The sequence below is a fragment of the Syngnathoides biaculeatus genome, chromosome 23, assembly GCF_019802595.1.
Source record: "Syngnathoides biaculeatus isolate LvHL_M chromosome 23, ASM1980259v1, whole genome shotgun sequence".
NCBI classification, from domain to species: domain Eukaryota; kingdom Metazoa; phylum Chordata; class Actinopteri; order Syngnathiformes; family Syngnathidae; genus Syngnathoides; species Syngnathoides biaculeatus.
In genome coordinates, this window is record NC_084662.1 from 4,417,276 (window position 1) to 4,424,962 (window position 7,687).

Sequence of the window (7,687 nt, forward strand, 5' to 3'; positions counted from 1 at the left end):
TGTTGCTTGTCATTTGTTGCCTGGTATCCACTGGAAAAAATTAAAACATTAGCCACACCCACTCAGACAGGGGCAGAAAGAGATGTGCCCCAGCCGAATCATGACATTAAATATACACATTGGTAAAAAAAAAAAAAAAAACAGCTAGATTTTTTGCTACGTTAAAGGCCATAAATGGCCATTGATTTACTTGTTTTTATAATGCTTAATAGCCAAATAAAACAGAGGATTATCACAATTGACTTCAGGGAAAAGGCAAATTACACATTGGATTGGTCGCCGGCCAATCACAGGGAACACCGACAAAGACAACCATATACATTATTCAGACCACCACTGAGTGGGAATTGAGTCCATCCTGTTGACACGTGTCGATCATCAGTGACTTGACGATATTGAAGTAGAAGTCATTGATTTCAAATCGTAATATATTATAATTTAAAGCAACTTTCTCACGTCTGTTTAACAAGCTCTTCTAGTGGTGAGGTGTCTTGAATTCAGAAGTGCTCAGACTGGAGTTGTAGGTTCTTTCCTTTACTTGTATTATGTATGTAAGTGTGGTGAGAATATTTAAAATAGAAAAAGAGGCCTGGACAGACATGTCGAGTTTGACTTTATATAAAAGACAGGGAAGTAGTTACCTAAGTCACAATGAAAGTGCACTTTAACTCTGCTATCTAACCAGGATGTCAAAGTTCTCCAAAGGGTGTTGAAATGATTTGCAGTGACGGGCTCACAAAATGGTTTGTGGACTTACTTGAGTGCAAGTTTGAATTGTAAAAAGAATAGACGCATGGCATGGTGACAATATTGTACTGACACAACGATCTTGAAAACCACACACACACGCACACGCACACACATCACAGATCCATAATGGTGACTTGAAGACATTTTGCTTTGAGGCCACAAAATACAGTCAGTGGACACAAATTTGGTACACAATGAGATTTAATGCAAGAAATTATAATCATGCTGTTTTTGACTTCAAAAAAATCTTTAGTACTATTTCACAACATTTCATTACATTGAATATTAATTTTGATCAATACCTTCACTCATTGGCAAGGAGCAATCACATATTTTCAGACTGGGGCATCCTTTTCCACATTTCAGGTCTTTCCCCAAACAAAGGCCTTCTATATTTGTTTTTATCAACAGGGCATTTACATCATTCTCATGTCTTATTTATATCACCAAAGGAAATAATGAGCATAATGACAAAGCTTATGTTGCCCCGACAGACCTTGTGAAGAGGTGTAGGGGGAAGACAGCCCATCACTGTTTCCAACACAACACGTCACATGGGTGCTTCTGACACTTTAAGGCTGCTACACCTTGAAATGAGGAACAATGTTGTGTAATGTACTGGAAGCTTTTTTCCCACGAGAACTTTAGATGGGAGCTTGTAAAAACGTTCCATTGTGGACGTGTCCTTACGCAGCGAAATCGCACAACACTTTGGTCCATTCTTGTTCTTTTTCTTTTGGCTTGTCCCATTAGGGGTCGCCACAGCGTGTCATCTTTTTCCATCTAAGCCTATCTCGAGCAGCCTCCTCTCTAACACCCATTGTCCTCATGTCCTCCCTCAAAACATCCATTAACGTTTTCTTTGGTCTTCCTCTCCCTCTTTTGCCTGCCAGCTCCATCCTCAGCATCTTTCTCCCAATATACTCAATCTCTCGGCTCTGAACATGTCCAAACCATCATACTCTGTTCTCTCTAACCATGTCTCCAGAACATCAAAGTTTGGCTGTCCCTCTAATGAGCTTATTTCGAGTCCTATCCAACCTGTTCACACCAAGCGAGAATCTCAGCATCTTCATTTCTGCTACCTAAAGTTCTGCTTCCTGTTGTTTCTTCAGAGCCACCATCTCTAATCCGTCCATCATGGTCGGCCTCACCACTATTTTATAAACTTTGCCCTTCATCCCACCAGATCACAATATCATCTGTGAACATCATGGTCCAAGGGGATTGATTCCAATCTAACCTCATCTGTCAGCCTATCCATTACGACCGCAAACAGGAAGGTGCTCAACGCGGAACCCTGATGCATTCTCACCTCCACCTTAAATTCTTCTGACACACCTACGGCACATCCCACCGCTGTTCTCCTACCCTCATACATGTCCTGAACTACTCAAACATATTCCTCCGCCACACCAGACTTGAGTATGCAGTACCACAGTTACTCTCTTGGTACTCTGTCATAGGCTTTCTCTACGTCTACAAAGATACAATGTAGCTCCTTCTGGCATATTCTCTCCTGCTAGTATTCTATTGAATAAGTTGGTAAACACTTCACCAAATTGCTTCCATAACTCCACTGATATCTCGGGTCCAATTGTCTTTCCATTTTTCCATTCTGTTCAGTGCCTTTTTAACTTCTTCCTTACTAACTATTGCCACTTCCCGGTCATTCACGCTTGCCTCTTCTCATCTACCTTCTCTCCCATTTTCTTCATTCATTCACTTCTCAAAGTACTCTTTCCAACTACTGAGCACACAAATAACTTTGGCTCATTATAAAATAAAATTTTTGATGTTTTTGTTAATGACACAGCTTATGCACATGAAAGTAGTTATACAAAAGAAACACCTGCAGTACTTGATTATAATTAAAAATTGACCATTATCTTGGTACATTGACAATTGGATATACTGTAGCTCTTCTATCAGAACTTACTTTCTTGTGTAACGTCTTTTTTTTTAAAGAGAATTTTGTTGCAGATTTTAGTGACAGTATTTTCCAACACAACAGCAATGTAAATATGACATGAACTTTGAATGTAATTTCCTATAACACTGCGCTTCCACAATGCAATGAAATTAAATCACATATCCCAAACCCAAGTGTAATTATTGTGGTGAGGTGTATATGCTGACTCACTCCATGGCAATCTCATCTGACAGGAAAAAAAATGCTCATGCACACTGTCACCGCTATTAACGCTATACAAAGCCCATTGAGAGAACTTAGTAAAGGGTAAAACACAAAGGTGACAGATGAACAAAAAAAGTTTACTTTCACCTCCGACAACTTCAGATTTGTGGCCTGGAACTCAGCAATTTTTCCAAACAATTCTTGGAATAATAGTCACTATTCATGAACGAGCATTCCATCCATCCATCAATATTTCTGAGCCGCTTATCCTCACAAGGGTCACAGGAGTGCTGAAGCCTATCCCAGCTGTCATAAGGTGGGGGGGGGGGTGCAGTGTACACATTGAACTGTTTTCCAGCCAATTGCAGGGCTCATAGAAACAAACAACCATTCACACTCAATAACACCTTGGGGCAATTTAGAGTGTTCATTTAATGTTGCATGTTTTGGGGATGTGGGAGGAAACTGGAGTGCCCGGAGAAAATCCACGCAGGTACGGGGAGAACTTGCAAACTCCACACAAGCGGGGCTGGGATTTGAACTCCAGTCCTCAGAACTGTGAGTCTAATGCTCTAACTAGTTACTCCACCATATGGCCTCACTTGACACTCCCACATTGGAATGAACCTTTCCGACCTGTCAATCATTCGTACAATAATAGCCAATCAGATAGCCGCATTGTCTTAATCCCTGGCTTGACATGCCCCTCTCGCCATATTGTCCCAAAAGCAATGCTCGTTGTCAGTAGCGTGTGCTTGGAAAAGTTAATGTTACGAAGAAAATGGTCCTCAGATGCGCTTGGGGAATGTGCAATTCTGATGAAAGATATCCTGCTAGGTTACAAGTGGCCCGGTTGATTCATTTTCCAAAGCCTAAAACATAGTTGATGAAGTGTCTATGATGGATTAAGGCTTGCGGAAGACCGCACGTACAAATAAATGTGGACAATATCAACAAACACAAGGCTGTGTGTTCGAAGGTAAGTGAGGGAGAACTATCTTCACTGAGTTTGATTGAACTATTATCAGTGCTTTATACATTGCAGGAGAACAACTTTCACTTTGTTAGTGTATAACTGACCCGCTGAATGAAGTGTGTAATGTTTTATGCCGAAGAGTCGGGGTAGTGATACGTAAATGCGCCATGTCATGCATGAGAAACGTCTATTTGCCTATTTGTATCACATGAGACTTTTAAGACGGGTTCGATTACGAGCCAAGTCAAATGAATGCACCCAGTCACTTATATAGATTACAATGAATCATACTAATACTCGTGATCTTTCCGAGTGAAAAGTAGCCACCCTGCTTAACAAGTATAGTACAATTTCACTATTTTATCCTGTTGGATTTCAATATGAAGTTTGTGAGGCGTCAAACTTTTTTGTATCGATTGCCAACATTTTGCTGTAACTCTGACATTGCGTCCTCCTCTGTCCAAAATCTTAATTCCGTGTATATAGCCTTGCGTGAAATAGTTGAGACCTCTCTGTAGAACTCTCTTGGACAAGTCTTGACATGTTTGGCAAAAAACATACATCAATATTATCTGGAATACACGGTAGAAAAATCAACTTCAAACATGTTTTGCTGAATCACCATTTTGGAAGCTTGTAATATATGGCTAAGGGCAGAGCTTAAGATCGCCATCGGAAAGGTCCATTATTCTTGGTATAGGCAGGGAGCTTATTGTTCTGTGCAGCTAGCGTGCTCAGAGCCAGGTCAGTAAGAAGCAGGAGGGATTGGGTGGAACAAAACTTTTTTGAAGCAAGGCTTGCTTGTAAAATGTTTACATTACAGTAGGTAATTAATGTTTGACGGATGCTTGAGCATCCCTGAAATGGAATAGAAGACCCGATGCTACATAATGAACAAAAAACCAAGGAAAAATCTACCTCATTAAATATAACCTCTTGATACAAAGGAAGTAGCAGAAAAGGATATTATGGAAATTGGTTGCGTGAAATGAAAGCATTTAAGCAGCCCAGCAAACAGGTTTGTGTTCTTAGCATATTGTGCAGCATCTACGTGACTGAGAGTTGGTGGATGTGAGAATTTGGTCATGGTGATGGTGTAGATAAAGCACAATACTGTAAAAGTACAAAGCATTTACAATTTCTTTCACTTTGGTTGCTCCTTTTATTTTTCTTTTGGCTTGTCCCGTTAGGGGTCACCACAGCCTGTCATCTTTTTACATCTAAGCCTATTTCGTGCACCCTACTCTCTAACACCCATTGTCCTCATGTCCTCCCTCACACCATCCATCAACCTTTTCTTTGGTCTTCCTCAAACTCTTTTGCCTGGCAGCTCCATCCTCAGCATCCTTCTGCCAATATACTCACTCTCTCGCCTCTGAACATGTCCAAACCATTGAAGTCTGCTCTCTTTAACCTTGTCTCCAAAACATCCAACTTTGGCTGTCCCTCTAATGAGCTCATTTCTAATCCTATTCACCCTGTTCAGACCAAGCGAGAACCTCAGCATCTTCACTTCTGCTACCTCCAGTTCTGCTTCCTGTTGTTTGTTCAGAGCCACCATCTCTAATCTGTACATCATGGCCAGCTTCACCACTGTTTTATTAACGTTGCCCTTCATCCCAGCGGATACTCTTCTGTCATATAGAACACCAGAAACCTTCCGCCAACTGTTCCATCCCGCTTGAAGCAGTTTCTTCACTTCCTTACCACACTCACCATTGGTCTGTATTGATGACCCCAAGTATTTGAAGTCATCCACCCTCGCTATCTCTTCTCTCTGGAGATTTCAGTCTTCCTCCTCCATCTCTCTCATTCACGCACATATCTGTTTTACTTCAGCTAATATTCATTCCTCTCCTTTCCAGTGCATACCTCCATCTTTCTCATTGTTCCTCCGCCTGCTCCCTGCTTTCACTGCAGATCACAACATCATCTGCGAACATCATGGTCTAAGGGGATTCCAGTCTAACCTCATCTGTCAGCCTATCCATTACCACCGCAAACAGGAAGGGGCTAAGTGCGGAATCCTGATGCAGTCTCACCTCCACCTTAAATTCTTCTGACATACCTACGGCACATCTCACCGCTGTTCTGCTGGCCTCATACATGTCATGTACTATTTTAACATATCTCTCCTCCACGTCAGACTTGCGCATGCAGTACCACAGTTACTCTCTTGGTACTCTGTCAAAGGCTTTCTCTAGGTCTACAAAGACACAATGTACCGTAGCTCCTTCTGACCTTCTCTGTACTTTTCCACGAGCATCTTCAAGGCAAATAATACATCTGTGGTACTTTTCTAGGCATGAAACCATAGTGTTGATCGCAGATACTTACTTCAGTCCTGGGTCTAGCCTCCACTACTCTTTCCTATGTATTGTTCCACATTATATAGCTGATCATCTTTATTCCTCTGTAGTTTCCACAGTTCTGAATGTCGCCTTTGTTCTTAAAAATGGGGGCTAGCACACATTTCCTCCATTCTTCTGGCATCTGCTCTCCCGCTAGTATTCTATTGAATAAATTGGTCAAAAACTCGACATCCAACTCACCAAATTGCTTCCATACCTCCACTGGTATGTCATCGGGACCAACTGTCTTTCCATTTTTATTCTGTTCAGTGCCTTTCTAACTTCCCCCTTACTAATCATTGCCAGTTCCCGGTAATTCACGCTTGCCTCTTCTACTATAGGTTCTCTCCCATTTTCTTCATTTATTAACTTCTCAAAGTACTCTTTCCATCTACTTCGCACACTACTGTCACCAATCAACATATTTCCATCGCTATCCGTCTGGCCAACTTGTATCTTTTTCTCCTTTTGTATCCAACCTGGTCTACATGTCGTCATATGCCTCTTGTTTAGCCTTCGCCACCTCTACCTTTGCCCTAGGACGCATCTCAACGTATTCCTTGCGCCTCTTCTCACTTTGGTTGTTCCATCTTATGTTTTAACACACGCACTCCACATTTAAACAAGGGATAGAGTAAAGCACAGAAAAGCTTTGGGACTATTTTCATACTAGAACCAGTCCACGGTCTATATTGAAGATGGACCATTGGACGAAGATGAGCACTGTCCACCAGTGTAACCCCGTAAGTACATAACCACCCATCTGTCCATTTTCTGACCCGTTCATCCTCACAAGGGTCACGGGAGTGCTGGAGACAATTCCAACTGTCATCAGGCAGGAGGCGGAGTACACCCTGAACTGTTTTCCAGCCAATCAGAGAGCACATGGAGACAGTTAAGATGCACTCACAATCACACCTAAAGGGAATTTAAAGTCTTCAATTAACGGATGTGGTTGGAAACCGGAGTGCCCGGAAACCCATGCAGGCATGGGGAGAACATGCAAACTCAACACAGGCGGGGGCAGGGATTTGAAGCCTGGTCCTTAGAATTGTGAGGCCAATGCTCTAACCAGTTGCACGACTGTTCCACCTGTAAGTACTATACGTACTGCATACAAAATCCTATTTTTCCTCGCAGTCCGTCATTCAGTCCCTGCAGGCTGAATTACAGTGAAATTCGACATGTGGAACGAATAACCTTTGATCCCCTCACTGTGGGCAAAAGGTGTGTGTTTGCACAAGTGAAAGAATTTTGCATGACTACAAGGCAAGTGTACTTGTACTGGAAACTAGTGAATGGATTGAGGCTTGAACTGACAGCTAAGCAGGAAAAGAGAGAGCAACAGTAAAAGAGTAGTAGTAAAAAGATGAAAACATACCTAAAGTAAACAGGGAACCATTGTGTTGTGTACAGTTTAACTCAATACAGTATATCAAGGAGAAAAACAAAAGACGTTTAATTGTAGTTAAA